This window comes from Caretta caretta, chromosome 25, assembly GCF_965140235.1.
Source record: "Caretta caretta isolate rCarCar2 chromosome 25, rCarCar1.hap1, whole genome shotgun sequence".
In the NCBI taxonomy this organism is placed as follows: domain Eukaryota; kingdom Metazoa; phylum Chordata; order Testudines; family Cheloniidae; genus Caretta; species Caretta caretta.
In genome coordinates, this window is record NC_134230.1 from 12880720 (window position 1) to 12897490 (window position 16771).

A 16771-nucleotide genomic window follows, 5' to 3' on the forward strand; every position below is an offset into this window, starting at 1 on the left:
CTGCTTCTAGCTGGTATTTTCAGAAGAGGAATGGAAAGTAAGCACAGACGTTACTTGGCAAAGTACAGTCTAGAGAATTCTTTTTAAAAAAAAGTACCATAATGTTAATGTTTGAAAGTGCTTTTCATAAATAGTAACGATCTGCTTAATCTTTACATTTTCCTCTTTAACTGCTGGAGAGTTCTCAGACAGCAAACAACATAAATTTAAATTTAATTTAAAGTGTTCCTCTAACGGCCCAGCTGCTGAGAATTCCAGTTGGAGTTTTGCTGTGAAAAGTTCCCTCTAACAGAAGGGTATTAATCCTTGCTGGAGTGGGAACTCCAGGGGGTTTTGAGGTGGGGGGAGGGCGAAGAGAGAGAAGATATAAATCAGAAAGGGATGGAAAATGGCCACTTCTCTCTGAAAGTTTCCAACAAAGCTGCTCCCATTCTACTTCACATTTCTAAAGTGAAGAGTTTTAGTCTATTCTACCTCTTGATCAAAAAAAAGGACTACATTTTTGCAATGGAAGTAGGGGTGTAATAGATTTTGCATCCAAGCAGCTCGATAAGCAGCAAAAAAAAGTTACATTTTATTGCAGCAGGATACAGAAACTGTACAAAAATTACACCTTGTAAATATGCACATTAGCCCCATACATAAAGGAGACAGTATCAATCAAGTTCCAGTGTTATGCATGTGTTAACTGTGTATCGTGCCTTCATCTAGCCCGCCCTTTGTCAGGAAAAAAAAAAGAGGAAATCTCATGGAGGAGCTGGAGAGATTGGAAAAATAAGTAATAAAAAGGATGATTTGGAAAATGTCGATCTTTAAATAGAAGAAGCCAGTCCTTGGTACACTTTTATAAAGGGAAGAGAGGAGTTTTGCATGAACTGGGGAAGCTTGACACAGGTAGTCATTTATTTGTCCCTTGTTTTGCAAATAAACGCACCAATAAACGATTTGGCAGATTTAAAAGCGGTGGGGGTAGGGGTGGGGGAGAATCAATGTGCCTTTAATGATTTCAAAATAATGATAACCTACACCATTAATCTTTATTGCACAGAATTCCCCCCTTTCAATTAAACAACATTATCGATCCCCCAAAGCCCTAAGACAAAAAGGGAGGAAAAAAAGTGAAACCTGGATGTTATAATTTGGATGCCACTGAAATCTACAAACAGCAGCAAGCCAGTTCCCAGTCTGACCCCACACAAAACAAATCCACCTTTCCCCTAAAGTCTGGGAGCAGCTGGCTCAAGGAGGATTCTTTAACTTTATTTTTAAACCTTATATTTTGATACCAGATGCAACATGCCAGACACAGACCGAGGGGTATTTACAGACATGGGGGGAGGGGGAACAAGGGGATCTTTGCTGAAACACAATCAACACACAGCAAATAAATGGGGGTGAAAAAAAACCCTTCGTTTCCAGTTTAAAAGAGAGAGAGACATGCAGACAGGCAGGATCAACCACAAAATTAAAGAAGGCAAGAGACGGATTAACAAGCAGCCCAGGGGAAGCTCTCTGAACTGTAACTGGCTCTGGATGTTCCCAAGCTGGAGAAGGGAATTATTCCCTTAAAAAGGAAACTCTGGATTGATGGTTTAAACTCAGCCACCAGAAAATAAAGTAACAAGTAAAATCTGCTCTGGGTCTAATCTAGCACAGAGCCAGGGGAGCAGCCCTAGGGGTCCTGGTGGACTGGGGTGGGGAGCAACTCTTGGGAACATCTGGGGGGGGGACAGAGGGGAAAGGGGGTCTCTATTTATCCTGCACCAGGAAAGCAATGTGGGCTAGCTCCTAAAGGGGCAGTTACTGAGCTGAGCACCAGAAGAAGTTAAAAGGAGAGGGGGAATGAGGCGACAGCAAAGAATGTGGAGAGGGGAAAGGGGTCAAGGGACGGGGAAGGAAAGGAAGCGGTGCGGAGAGGATAATGGGGGGAGAGAACTTGGAGCGGGGGGGGGGGGGAGGAATGGGGGAGCAGAGGATGGGAAGCGGGTGATGGCAGAAGAGGAGGACACAGAGCAGGGGCGAAGGGATGAAATGGGGGGAGCAGAGGATGGAGAACAGCCCCATGCAGGTCCCACAGCCCCAGGGTGCCAGGAGCCACCCCACACACACTTCAGACCCAGTCGGGCTGCAGGACTCACCCTGTGGGCTGGAGCCTTCCCATTGGAGCCCCCGAGAGGGGCCCCCGGCTGCAGCACTGATGGCCAAGAGGCAGCGGCTAGGGATCCATGAGGCGCCTGGTCCCCGTTAATCCAACCTGGGTTCGGAGGGGGTTAGGGGGTGACACCTCCTGCAGGGTCTGGAGCAAGACACGAGATGGGACCGGGAGGAGGAAGGGGGGCAAAGGCTGGGAGGAGCCAGGGGAGGGGCAGGGAGCATACAGAGCGAGACCGAGGTGTGGGTGGGGTGGGGGGGAGGAGGGGAAGCAGGACAAAGTCTGTAGGGGAAAATCCATCGGGGACAGGGGAGGAGGGGAGCACAGATCCATAGGTGGGGGAGTTCCATAGGGGACGGGGTGTTGGAAGGGAAAGGGGGGGAGCAGATCCGGGGGGGGGGGGAAGAGATCCATAGGGGAGGGCATAGGTGCTGGAACTGGGGCTGCTGCAACACTCCCTGCATATACAGGATTTACAGTTTGGTTCAATGGCTCTCAGCACCCCCACTGTACACATTGTTCCAGCCCCCCTGGGGGAGGGAGAGCTGATCCATGGAGTGGGGAGATCTATAGGGGAACATGTGTGGGATGGGGGGAGGGAAAAAATTCATAGTGGAGGGTCTTCGGGAAGAAGAAGAGGAGCTCCATGGGGGAAATGGGTGTGGGAGGGGGAAGGGAGACCCCTTGGGGAAGGTGGGATGGAGGGGGACTTGAGCTGGCATGGCCCTGTAAGGGATGATGGTGTGAGGGATAGGGATGGAGTTGGGGGAAGCCCCACAGACGATGTGCTGCCTTGGTGGGAGGGGGGCAGGAGTGCTGCCTTGGTGGGAGGGGGGCAGGAGGCTCCTCCCGCCCACCCCCAGGGCGTAGCAGCCAGTAACGCCGTCAGCTCCCCGGGGTAAATCTCCCTTCCATCCATGAGTTTGGAGCTGCAGAGAAGGTTGGGATTTTGTTTTTGAGGGAGGGAGTGACTTATACCTGGGCCCCAGCCTGGTCCAGCTGCAACGTAGCAAATAGAGACAGCTCACACATTTCCCATTCCAAACTGGCTGCTAGCCTCATGCCCCAACAGGCAAGAACCAGGGCAAGGAGAGCAAGACACACACTGTGTTATTGTTTCTAGGGGTTTATTATTATTAATTATTATTAAAAAAAGTCTTCCAGCTCCCTTTTTTATATTTGTTGCTTCCCCATCTTGGCTACTGTCAGCTGGAGAATCTCCGAGCAACGGGCAAACAGCTGAGCCTCACATGCCCCCCCTGCAGGGCAGTTAATTATTCACCTCTTATACTGAAGGGAAACTGAGGTACAAAGACGGAATAACCTTCCAAGGGCGCACAGCACAGTTAACAGAGCAGCTAGTACTAGAATTCAGATCTCCCTTCGTTCAGGCCTGGTCCCCGCTAGAGAAAGAAGTGTATATTTCAATACAGGTTAGCCAACACTGTTGCAATCCTAGCAGAGACCAAACAAACCAACAGGGCTGCAGGCAGTCACTGGTGCTTTACCGCAGTCTATGAGCGTCACACAGATTTGCTCCGAGCTCGGTTAGACGCCATCACGGTTAAGCTGCCGGTATCTTCTCTGCACTGGCGATGGCAACAATGAGAAACCTTGGTACAAAAGCCTACTTCAGACACAGCCCATGACAACCATGGCCTAGGACGGGTGGAAGGGGAACGGCTGCAGGATAATCGCCGCTACACATTTCGACAAGATGAAACATAAATAAACTAAACATCAATTTTTTGCTACTGTGGAAGCAAACTTTATCGGACTATAAAAACCCTGGGGATTTTTTTAAAACCCTTTTGTTATTTATGAAGCACCATAGGTGTGCACGGCTCTTCACAGGCATAAAAAAAGCGAGGATAATCCCTGGCCTGAGGACTTTATAGTCTAAATAAGACATAACACAGTACGGGATGACAAAAAAGATTACAGAAGGGGATCTGGGACAAAAGAGGGCTTCTGCAGAGAAAGACCATGATATACTTATTGTTACCTACGTGTGTTCAAGTTAATCTGAAATCCCATAGAGATGCGATGCTTTGCTTCAGGGTGGAAGCAAATCATTGTGTATTCGCTGTTTTAATGACTAGAAAATCAAAAAAGGAATCCTACAAAAAGTGGACATGTGGACAAGTGGCTAAGGAGGAGCACAAAAGAGTAGCACAAGCACGCAGGGACAAAATCAGAAAGGCCTAGACACAAAATGAGTTACCCCTTGCAAGGGACATAAAAGGCAGCAGGAAGGAGGTTATTTAAATAGGAGCAAGAGAAAGACGAAGGAAAGGGCAGGTTCTCTACTTAGCAAGGAAAGAAAGCTAATGACGGATGACATCAAGAAGGCAGAGGTGCTTCATGCCTATTTTGCTTCAGTGTTTACTAAGAAGGTTGATGGTGATCAGATACTCGACAAAAATTAATATTGATAACATGGGGGAGGGGACGCAACCCAAAACCCGGAAAGAACAGATTAAAGAATATTGATATGAGCTGGACATATTCAAGTCAGCAGGGCCTGATGAAATTCAGCCGATGGTACTTAAGGAACTAGCTGAAGCAATCTCGGAACCATTAGTAATTATCATCTAGGGCACATGAGGTCCCAGAGGACTGGAAAAGGGCACAAAAATAGCACCGGATTTTCAAAACAAGGAACAAAGAGGACCTGGGGAATTCTAGACAAGCCTGCCTGCCCTCGAGATCTGGAAAGATACTAGGAAAGTTATTAAACAATCAATTTGTAAACCCCTAGAGGATAACAGGGTTATAAGGAATAGCCAACATGTATTTGTCAAGAATAACCAAACTAACTCAATTTCCTTTGTTGACAGGGTTCCTGGCCTAGTGGATGGTGTGAAGCAGTAGATGTGATATCTCTTTATTTCAGTAAGGTTTTGACACAGTACCACATGCCATTCTCACAAGAAAACTAGGGAAATGTGGTCTAGATAAAATTACTATCAGATGGGCGAACAACTGGGTAAAAGATTGTTCTCAAAGAATAGTTCTCAGTGGTTCACTATCAAACTGGCGGAGATGTTTCTCGTGGGATCCTGCAGGGGCCGGTCCTGGGTCCAGTACTATTCAATTTCTTCATTCATGACTTGGATAATGGAGAGTATGCTTATAAAATCTGTGGAGGACACCAAGCTAAGAGGTGTGACAAGCACTTTGGAGGACAGGATTAGAATTAAAACAACCTTGACAAATCAGGGAATTGGTCTGAAATCAACAAGATGAAATTCAATAAAGACAAGTGCAAAGTACCACATTTAGGAAGGAAAAAATCAAACGCACAACTACAAAATTAGGAATAACTGGCTAGGTAATAGTACCGCAGGAACGGATCTAGGGTTACAACAGATCACAAATTGCATATGAGCCAACACTGTGATGCAGTTGCAAAAAAGGCTAATATTCTGGGGTGTATTAACAGGAGTGTCTTATGCATGACACAGGAGGTAATTGTCCTGCTCTACTCAGTACTGGTGAGGTCTCAGCTGGAGTAGTGTGTCCAATTCTGGTTGCCACTCGAAGAAAGATGTGGATAAATTGGAGAGAGAGAGTCCAGAAGAGAGCAACAAAAATGATAAAAAGGTTTGGAAAACGCGACCTGTGAGGAAAGTTAAAAAACAGGCATGTTTAGTCTTTAGAAAAGAAGACAGAAGGGGTCCTGGTAACAGTCTTCAAATACATTAAGGACTGTTATTAAGAGGACAGCGGTCAATTGTTCTGTGGCACTGTGAGTAGGTTTCCCAGGCCTGAAAAAGAACTCTGTGTAAGCTCAAAAGCTTCTCTCTCACCCCCAACAGAAATTGGTCCAATAAAAAATATTACCTTCCCCACCTTTCTCTCTCAAATTGTTCTCCATGTCCACTGAAGGTAGGACAAATAGTAATTGGCTTAATCTGTAGCAAATGATCAACATTCAGACTTTAAAGGTAGTTAAATACTGTAACAGGCTCCCAAGGGAGGCTGTTGAATCCCCATCACTGGTGGTTTTCAAGACCAGTTGACAAACCTCTGTCAGGACTGATCAAGATTTACTTGGCCCTGCCTCAGTGCAGAGGGCTGGACTTGATGACCACTTGAGGTCCCTTCCAGCCCTCAAAAAGGAACATCCTGGCTCCCCCTCCACCCCAGTCCTTGATTTTAGTATTTCTTGACGGATCCAAGTTTAAAAATCTTGGTCATTTGGAAATTCTGCAAGCCGAAGACTGAAGTAGTCCCAGGGCTTGGAGGTTCTCTTGGCAAGCCTGCGTTTATATATACAAGGCAGTCATATGTGGAAAGGTTGCACGTGCCTTAGCGTTGAGTATTTAGGGAAAGGGAGGAGCAGGGCATAAGGGAGGTCATATTCATTTTTAGGAGAAGAAGAAGAAGAGGGAAAAAAAAGAAAAAAAGAAGAAGAGTCACCCAAGCAGATTCGCTTGATGTGTGTGCCCCAGCGGATGTGGAGGAGGGAATGTAGGAGCGGGAGCAGGGAGGAGAAGATGCTTAAGAGATGCGAAGGGGGATCCAGATTGAAAACAGATGGGATTTTCCATGCCAACCTGACATCCGATACAGAGAGAGGAGGGACAGAACTTCCCGTTCGGAGAACCTTGGCAGCCAATCCACCGTCCGGGGGGGGGGGGGGGGGGGAATTGTTTGGTTTAAAATCCCCACTCTCTCTCACTGCCTGGGGTTGATGGGAAGCAGGGTTTCTGGCAGCAGACGGGCCTGCAGTTTGGTGGCGTTGTTTTTAAAACTTTGAAATGTTTCATTTGATCATTAAGTATCCAACAGCCAATGGATCTGCTCCATGCTGCTGGCCCAAAGCCCAGCCAGCCAGTTAATACCTGACTTAGGGGCAGCTCCATGGGCATTCAGGACCCACAAAAGGTCCTTACACACATGCACAGAGAAGTGAGGGAAAGCTGTGTTTTTTTCTAACCACACGCACCCCACCCCCAAAAGAATACTGAGTAAATGCAAATGGGTGATTTTGCAGGAAGGGGTGACAATGGAGTTGCATCCAGGGGCTTGCCAGAGGAGTGATACCAAACTTGGGGAATAAGCAAAAAAAGGGGTGGCAGGATTTTGGAGAAGGAAGAATAAGGCAAGAGACAGTGAGGTGGGTTAATGAGGCCTAGCTGTTTTTTCTAGCCCTGACTGCTACTGTTTTGCACTAAAAAGTGCAAGGAGCACAATTAAGAGTGGCGCACGAGCGCCTACCAAGCCCAAAGAGGGTTTTGCCAATGCACACTAGTTGTGGTAATCAAGGTACAAGCACGATAGCTGGAGTGACAAACAGAGAGAGCTGGTGGCTCAAGAGGGAACCTGGGGGCCAGTGTGCCCAAAGTCTGCGTATGCCAGGACAAAGAGGACAAGTGTTCAACCATGAAGGAGTGAGGGTGAAACAGCTGAAGCCTGAGCACATGAACACTCCTAGACAGAGCATGTATACACAATCCTTGTACACACCTAGTGATTGGCAATTATCCTCTCCCCCAACCCAGTTGACACCACCAGGGACAAGTGAAAACTCCCTCTCCCGTTTTTCAGCCCATGGCTGAGGTGAGGGCATCTGCCTCCCTCGTGGGTTTTGCAGTTCCTTTGAAAACCAGAAACAAAAAATTAATAGCGCAGGCCTGACCGCATACTTTCCAGGGGCTCTGGGAGACCAGCTCCCTGCAAGCTCTGTAACACACACTCTTTTCATTCAGGGATTTAAATACCCAATTGTGTCTGTTTTCAGCACATTCATTTTTAGCATTTTAATGATACGGTCCCCAGCTCTTGCCCTTCTTGGATTGGCCGCAGCCTTTTTCACTCTTCACCGAATGAGATTGGGAGGAAAGAGGGGTTAGCAAGAGGTCAAATATTTATTCTAAACCAAGTGTTTTTCCAGCAGGCGGGGGGTCCTGCAAGAGACAAAGACAAAGCGGTCAGTCAATTTCTCTGCCTGCAAGCGCTACACCTTCCACTCAAGGGCTTCCAGAGGCTGGAGCTGAGATTTGCAGTGCATCTCACCGAACTAGTTTACACAGGGTAAAAGATTGCTTCCAGAACAGGGCATCAGCAAGAGAAGCCACAATCACCACACAAACCTGCTTCCTTCTCCTCCAAACTTCCTCCCACAGAAAGATAAATACGTCTACCTGCCTCAGACACCCACCATGGAGCTGAAGTGTATAGCTTAAAAGCTATATCTGAATGTGATGAGTGTTTGAGCCCCTCCCTTCCATCCCCCTGCCCCTAGAGCCTGTCAGGGCAACACTGGTTTTTCCACTGGAAAGCTCAACAAAGACATTTCAGGCATGTTAGAGCACAACTCAAAGACTCTACCAGGAACTACAAGGAACCTTATAAGACAAAGGACAGAGCAGGGAAAAAACGTCCTCTCTCCTGCCACCAAAGAGATCCGTAACCCTTCCCCACTCTTGGGGAAATCCCACGCCCCTGCTGTCCCCTCCGAACAGGTCACAAGCTCAGCCAGTGTAAATCCATGTCGCTCCACTGACTTCAGCGGCTAGTGTAAACGGGCATAGCTTTAATGGAGCTACACAGATTCCCACCCGCTGATGATCTGGCTCAACGTGTCCTTTTAATACTGAAAAACAAGACACCCAGCTCTAGCACTTAAAACATCCTCTAAGGGCCCTGATCCTGCAAACTGCCTCAGACGGACAGATCCGTACCCTTGTGCGGAGCATTGCTGGAGCCTTTGGGTGGGCAGAGGGGGTCAAACTGTGCAGAGCACCTTGCAGCAGGATTAGGGCATAAACTTTTTTTTTTTTTAAAAGGGACAGTGCATCCTTCAACAGCCCCCCTCGCCCATGTCCTCACACTGCCAGAGAGCATCACCAAATCCTGTACCACTTCCAATTCGTTTGAAACACATGCCCCCACCCAGGCCTCGCCCAGCACCCATACAGCCCTGCCCCCCCATTAGGCACACACCACTCGGCCCTGGCTCCTAGCTCAAACACGTGCCATCTGCTCTGTCGGCTCAGCCTCTCCCTCCGACCCAAGTGAACGTCACCCCCAAGCCCCATTTCTAAAGGCATGGGGGAAGGAGGGGGAGAGAGACGCTGATGGCATTTCCGTCCTTCTCCCCAACACAGACCCCATCATAACCAGCCCCCGTTCCCTCAGCCTTCACCACAGCGCTTCCGACATCAGCTGCTCCATGGATTTTTTCCACCAAGTCATATCGAAATGATATTTATTAAATTTGCTCGCTAAGTCCCTCAATCTGCTCCATAATACAGTGAATCTGTGAGGTGGTTTCACTGATCCTGCCTCAATGAGACCAGATTAACATAGATGATCCCGGCTTTGCAGCTCCCTCATTCCGGGGGGGAGGGCAGGGGGTCAAAGGTTATTCAAGAAAGGCAAAAAACACTGGCAGCAATGCTCTGGCATGAAGGCAAGGTCTTCAGCTTCTTTCCTTTCATGTGCTCAGCTCACTGCCCAGGGGGAAAAGCACCTGGGTTCTTAAGATGGCTTCCAAGGGCGGTTTCAGGTGGCAAGGTCGGTGCACTCGGAGTGGACCTGCTGCTAGCCAAAAACCTGGAAGATTCTTCAGATTTATTTCAGCTTCTATTGCTCTTATCTTACCTTTCGAGTGCATCAACATTTTAAAAACAGTACCCTTATAAAAACAACCCAAGAAGTCCATTAAATCTAAAATTAGCTCCATAAAAGTTCATCAGATCCATTACCTCAGCATTCAGTTAAATTATGAAAATCATCAAGATAAGGAGGCACAGGGTCTATTAGTTTCCGGGAGAGGATGCTCTACAAACTCCCATCCCCCGCTTACAACAGTTAATTACTTCAAGTTTCACTGGATTTAACTGATTTATTAAGTTTTTATTTTTTTAATAATACTCCCTAAAACCTCCAGGGAAGTATGCAAAGCAAGGCTGGGAAACTGCACTCCTGTTGCATAACCATCTACACCCATCTACTTTCCACTGGTTGCATTTTGTCCATGCAAAGGTCCTGATCCTGCAATTGGATCCACATGGACCCAGCCGACTGCAATGGGGAGCTCAAAGTCAGGAGCAAGGATCCCTCTGCACGGATCCAATTAAAGGATCAGGGCCTTAGTATGTGAGCTACTACTTCACAAAACGTAGAGTCAACCTGTGAAACTCACTGCAAGGGGATGTTGTGAAGGCCAGAAGTATAACGGAGTTCAAAAAAGAACTAGATAAGTTCCTGGAGGATAGGTCCATCACTGGCTATTGGCCAAAATGGTCAGGGAAGCAACCCCATGCTCTGAGTATTCCTAAACCTCTGACTGCCAGTAGCTGGGACTACATGAGAGGGGATGAATCAGTCGATAAATTCATTCCCTTTGAAGCACTTGGCACTGGGCACGGTCGGAAGACAAGACACTGGGCTCGATGGACCCAGCGTGGCGTTCTTATGAATTCTTCCAGGCAAGGCCCATCTTTGTTCTCGCACACCTATCAGTGTGCAATAAATAGAGCACCAGCCCTACCCCCCCCTCCCAAAAAAACACATGTACTCACCACTGCAGCAGTGACATGCCCTGGGAGCCCATGAATTTAACTACATGCTCGTCTAGAGGTTCAGGACCCACAGGCCTCCCTGACCTGCTCCCAGCTCTCTTTCCACCTTTCCCACCTGAACTCTTAACTATAGGAGTTTATCAGGAGTAGCGGAGGCTGCCCCTGAAACCTCCAAGTCTGAAAGGAGCCTCTCGCTAGCCAGCCTGGTCTGGCCAAGTGTTCCAGTGCTGGCAGATGCGGTTACAGAACATTAGGGCCAGCACTGGTTTCCCCAAAGGCTCCAGCCTTACGTTGGGCTCCTCTGCGCCTTCCCCAAGTCACTCTTAAATGAGCTGAAACTTTCAAAGATACCTTAGAGCCGCAATAACCCAGGCCTGTGGACCGTCGGAGCAAGCTGCGAGGACCCGCTTTGTTTTGAGAGGACTTTTGGGAAGTGCAGAGCGTTTGGGTGGGCTCAGATAACCTTTCGCGATTTAAACCGCAGCTCACGGTAGTGCAGCAGCACGCAGGCGCAGACTTTAATTTTCCTGATATCTGCTGGGAGAGCAGTACAGCGGTGCATAGACAATCCAGGAAGTTTTTGGAAAGCGTAGGGGACAATTTCCTGGCGCAAGTGCTAGAGGAGCCAACTAGGGGGGGGCGCTTTTCTTGGCCTGCTGCTCACAAACCGGGTAGAATTAGTGGGGGAAGCAAAAGTGGATGGGAATCTGGGAGGCAGTGACCATGAGTTGGTTGAGTTCAGGATCCTGACACAGGGAAGAAAGGTAAGCAGCAGGATATGGACCCTGGACTTCAGGAAAGCAGACTTCGACTCCCTCAGGGAACAGATGGCCAGGATCCCCTAGGGGACTAACTTGAAGGGGAAAGGAGTCCAGGAGAGCTGGCTGTATTTCAAGGAATCCCTGTTGAGGTTACAGGGACAAACCATCCCAATGAGTCGAAAGAATAGTAAATATGGCAGGCGACCAGCTTGGCTTAATGGTGAAATCCTAGCGGATCTTAAACATAAAAAAGAAGCTTACAAGAAGTGGAAGGTTGGACATATGACCAGGGAAGAGTATAAAAATATTGCTCGGGCATGTAGGAATGATATCAGGAGGGCCAAATCGCACCTGGAGCTGCAGCTAGCAAGAGATGTCAAGAGTAACAGGAAGGGTTTCTTCAGGTATGTTGGCAACAAGAAGAAAGCCAAGGAAAATGTGGGCCCCTTACTGAATGAGGGAGGCAACCTAGTGACAGAGGATGTGGAAAAAGCTAACGTACTCAATGCTTTTTTTGCCTCTGTTTTCACTAACAAGGTCAGCTCCCAGACTGCTGCGCTGGGCATCACAAAATGGGGAAGAGATGGCCAGCCCTCTGTGGAGATAGAGGTGGTTAGGGACTATTTAGAAAAGCTGGACGTGCACAAGTCCATGGGGCCGGACACGTTGCATCCGAGAGTGCTGAAGGAATTGGCGGCTGTGATTGCAGAGCCATTGGCCATTATCTTTGAAAACTCGTGGCGAACCGGGGAAGTCCTGGATGACTGGAAAAAGGCTAATGTAGTGCCAACCTTTAAAAAAGGGAAGAAGGAGGATCCTGGGAACTACAGGCCAGTCAGCCTCACCTCAGTCCCTGGAAAAATCATGGAGCAGGTCCTCAAAGAATCAATCCTGAAGCACTTGCATGAGAGGAAAGTGATCAGGAACAGCCAGCATGGATTCACCAAGGGAAGGTCATGCCTGACTAATCTAATTGCCTTTTATGATGAGATTACTGGTTCTGTGGATGAAGGGAAAGCAGTGGATGTATTGTTTCTTGACTTTAGCAAAGCTTTTGACACGGTCTCCCACAGTATTCTTGTCAGCAAGTTAAGGAAGTATGGGCTGGATGAATGCACTATAAGGTGGGTAGAAAGCTGGCTAGATTGTCGGGCTCAACGGGTAGTGATCAATGGCTCCATGTCTAGCTGGCAGCCGGTATCAAGTGGAGTGCCCCAAGGGTCGGTCCTGGGGCCGGTTTTGTACAATATCTTCATAAATGATCTGGAGGATGGTGTGGATTGCACTCTCAGCAAATTTGCGGATGATACTAAACTGGGAGGAGTGGTAGATACGCTGGAGGGGAGGGATAGGATACAGAAGGACCTAGACAAATTGGAGGATTGGGCCAAAAGAAATCTGATGAGGTTCAATAAGGGTAAGTGCAGGGTCCTGCACTTAGGATGGAAGAATCCAATGCACCGCTACAGACTAGGGACCGAATGGCTAGGCAGCAGTTCTGCGGAAAAGGACCTAGGGGTGACAGTGGACGAGAAGCTGGATATGAGTCAGCAGTGTGCCCTTGTTGCCAAGAAGGCCAATGGCATTTTGGGATGTATAAGTAGGGGCATAGCGAGCAGATCGAGGGACGTGATCGTTCCCCTCTATTCGACATTGGTGAGGCCTCATCTGGAGTACTGTGTCCAGTTTTGGGCCCCACACTACAAGAAGGATGTGGATAAATTGGAGAGAGTCCAGCGAAGGGCAACAAAAATGATTAGGGGTCTAGAACACATGACTTATGAGGAGAGGCTGAGGGAGCTGGGATTGTTTAGCCTGCAGAAGAGAAGAATGAGGGGGGATTTGATAGCTGCTTTCAACTACCTGAAAGGGGGTTCCAAAGAGGATGGCTCTAGACTGTTCTCAATGGTAGCAGATGACAGAACAAGGAGTAATGGTCTCAAGCTGCAGTGGGGGAGGTTTAGATTGGATATTAGGAAAAACTTTTTCACTAAGAGGGTGGTGAAACACTGGAATGCGTTGCCTAGGGAGGTGGTGGAATCTCCTTCCTTAGAGGTTTTTAAGGTCAGGCTTGACAAAGCCCTGGCTGGGATGATTTAACTGGGAATTGGTCCTGCTTCAAGCAGGGGGTTGGACTAGATGACCTTCTGGGGTCCCTTCCAACCCTGATATTCTAGGATTCTATGATTAGCCAGACAGTGGTTCCTCCTTGCATGGAATGTCATTTTAAAGGACAGAGAATCTATAGCTGGGGCAAGGTGTAATTTTTGCATTCAAATCAAATGAGGTAAAAAGCGCCAAAAAAAGTCATTAATAACACTAACTCGTCAGCTGTATTAGTCTAGCAGCCCACACTTCTGAGATCGTCCGCTTAGAGACCCTTGGTCACATACCAGTAGATTCAAAGGTCCTACCTAGATTTAGGATCCTATTATGCTAGGCGTTGTACATACACATTGCAAGCTCTTTGGCCAGCAACTGTCTCTTACCATCTATGCAGACAAGAAAAAGAAAGGCACTGAAAGGGAAAGGGACTTGCCCAGGGTCACCCAGCAAGTCAGTGGCAGAGCAAGGAATAGAACCTGGTTCTCCTGAGTCTGTAGCCAGTCGCCAATCTGCTAGGCCACACTGTAAGCTTAATCTAGTTTTCCCTCACCCTTCCCTTAAGTCTTGAGGACGGAGGGAACCCCAGGGCCAGCTTTCACCATTAGAAGTAAGCTCTGGGTTTTCCTGGCTCTCCCCAAGAGACATAGATGTGCCTCGTCCCCAGCTTTCCGCATCGTCTTAGCGCGGGCGCCCCTGCCTCCAGCCAACGCCAGCCTGCTGGACACTTGTCCGGACCCCACAGCTCGAAATGGGGTCATTTCTTCCCCTCCATGGCTCTGACAGGATTAAGCCGAAAACCTGGCCCCACTTTTGCATCTGCTTTTTAAAAATCAGCAATTATTCTGGAAAAATCGTATCAGAGAAAAAAATGGCTAAAATGTTCCATTACAGCATATCCAAATACTTCAATTAAAAAAAATGATGCTAATTTAAAAAACAAATGTTTAAGCAATCACGCATGTTTATTTAATTTGTCCTTTTTATGCCAGAAAAAGCCTAGTGCTGCTTGGAGTGACTGCCACACGGCATTACCACGTGTATACATGGCTACTTCCCTGGTCCATTACAAAATGGAAGCAGTGAGTGAGGGGAAAGCAGTGAGGAGACAGTGTGGAAGGGGAGGAAACAGTCACCGAGGGTCTAGGCTGTCCCCTAATAGAAACTGACAGGGGTGGGGTTAAGATGAAACAGGTCACCAATCCCCACAGCCCCTGAGGAGAAACAGGACTGCTGGCCTGGGTATTAGAGGCAGCTCTCCTGGGTTCCATCTGTCATTCACAACCTGCTGTGGTGCAAATGAATTCCCTTCTCTCTGCCTCACTTTCGCTCTATAAAGGGTGAAGGCTTAGCCAGCTATAGCCAGTAAATACCCCTGCGTCCGAGGACAGAAAAAGCGATGCGCTATTTGCCCATAGGCTCAGCTTCGGCACTGAAGTGCTTGCATATATTTGTGGAGTCTGATCCACGTTTTTTACCACACGGTTTTCCACTGTCCCTCTGCAAGTTACACAAACCTGTAGACCCTAGTTTAAGAAGCAGTAACACACACACACACACACACACACACACACACACACAAAATCCATTTAAAATGCTTTGAACACCAATTAACTCTCGGCTCAATATTTATGGTAGCCTCTCTGGGAACTGATCGCCCACTGATTAATGGATGGGAAGGATTGAACGGCACCGCCTAGCGTTCGCAGCGAGGAAAGCAAAGCAAAGCTCGTGACGAACTTGTGGGATAGGTCACATCTACCGTCAGTTGAAGACTTGCTTAATCCACCACGTGGCCGTTTGCCCTCACGTCGCCTGCTGTGGGTAAGTTTAATCGAGTGAGGGATTTACAGTAGAAGAGGCAGAGCTTCATGGTCTGCAGAGAAAGGGACAAATAATTATCTTGTCTTGGACCCCACTCAATGTCAACAGGGTTTGATTTCCTGCAAAGGCAACGGAGCCTGCTGAACCGGTTTCGTACCAGACATGGAATTTGTGCTGTGGCAGAATTTTGGTGGCGTCTGAGAGACCATCCACTACGTCGATGTGGGCAGCCACAAACCGTGACACACATTCTCCAGGGCTGCAAAATGACTCAGCTTCCTGGAGGTCTTTGTGCCTTTGAACATCACTGATAAGAACGCCGTGGCTTGGCTTGACCGGATTGCATAGCCCAAATAATAAAACAGGGCCTACGGCCACCTCTGCTATCTTCCGCAGAAAGGTTATTTTGTAAAAACGTACAGTGATATTCCTCGGTGAGTCACAGCAGAGAAGCCTAGGTCTCCTACAGCAACAGTGAACGTGAAGGGATCACCTTTGCTTTTTCTAGTGGTAGAAGAAGAGCCTCATTGCCAGTACCCTGTGCTACATCAAGACCCTCTTCTCTTCCACTCACCAGAAAAAGTGCTCTACAACGGGTTTTATCTAAAGAGAGACTCTGCCTATCTCTCTTCTAATATAAAGACGGCCTGTAAAGATTTATTTTCTGCATCGTACCTTTAAAATACCAGAAATATCAGCTCCAGTTGTCCATGGTTTTGCTGGAGTGATTCTGGGGGAAAGGGGGTGGAAATGCACTCAGAGCTCTCAGCCTTAAGGCAAATGGGGCAAGAATGATGAATCTGCAAAGACAGCTTAAGTGTTCATTAGCCCATAGCTCCCCCTGCCCACTCCCAAAGTTTACAGGTCTGGGCTACACCCAAAGTTGCACCAGTTTAACTAAAAGGTGGGATATTGCATTGATGTCGTTAGGCTGGTTATTTAACTAGAAACAAGCTAAAACCAACATAAGCCAAGTTTATAGCTCTGCCAGGGTCTATGCACAAAGTGACACCCGTTTAAGTGGTACAATATCACTCTTTTAGTTAAACAGTGCAACTTTGTATTTAGACAAGCCCACCGGGCCTCTTGCAAGTTTAGAATTTCACTAGTTCTCCAATCGCCAGAGAGTCTGCGGCGGCATAAGAGACTCAAACACCTAACGTAAATTAGCGTTAAAGCAGTTTGTGCAGTGAAAATTAAAGCATCCATTCGTGAGACCAAACAGCAGAGGGCTGGGTAGTGAGAAGAGCTGTTTTTTCCAGCTGAGATTTGAAGCAAGAGAGAGAGACTTATGAAGGTTGTTCCAAACAGCAGGAGCTGCAAAAAAGGTGGCACTCACACAACTGGCTAGACCGCATGGAAGAAGAGATATGAGCGGAAACTGTGAAAGAGAC

At 47.8% G+C, this 16771-nt stretch overlaps 1 protein-coding gene across 20 annotated transcripts in view; it reads right to left on the reverse strand.

Annotated features, from left to right (window-relative positions):
- Window positions 1-16771, reverse strand: part of PTPRS (protein tyrosine phosphatase receptor type S) — a 247577-nt gene that overhangs the window by 191130 nt on the left and 39676 nt on the right. Inside the window, exon 1 of one of the 20 annotated variants that reach the window (XM_075123317.1) lies at window positions 2139-2332. The exons of the other annotated variants lie outside the window; for them this stretch is intronic. The gene's annotated coding sequence lies outside the window, so the exon portion shown is untranslated. Of the gene's footprint in view, window positions 1-2138; window positions 2333-16771 lie in introns of those variants that run through there. 20 annotated transcript variants of the gene reach the window in all.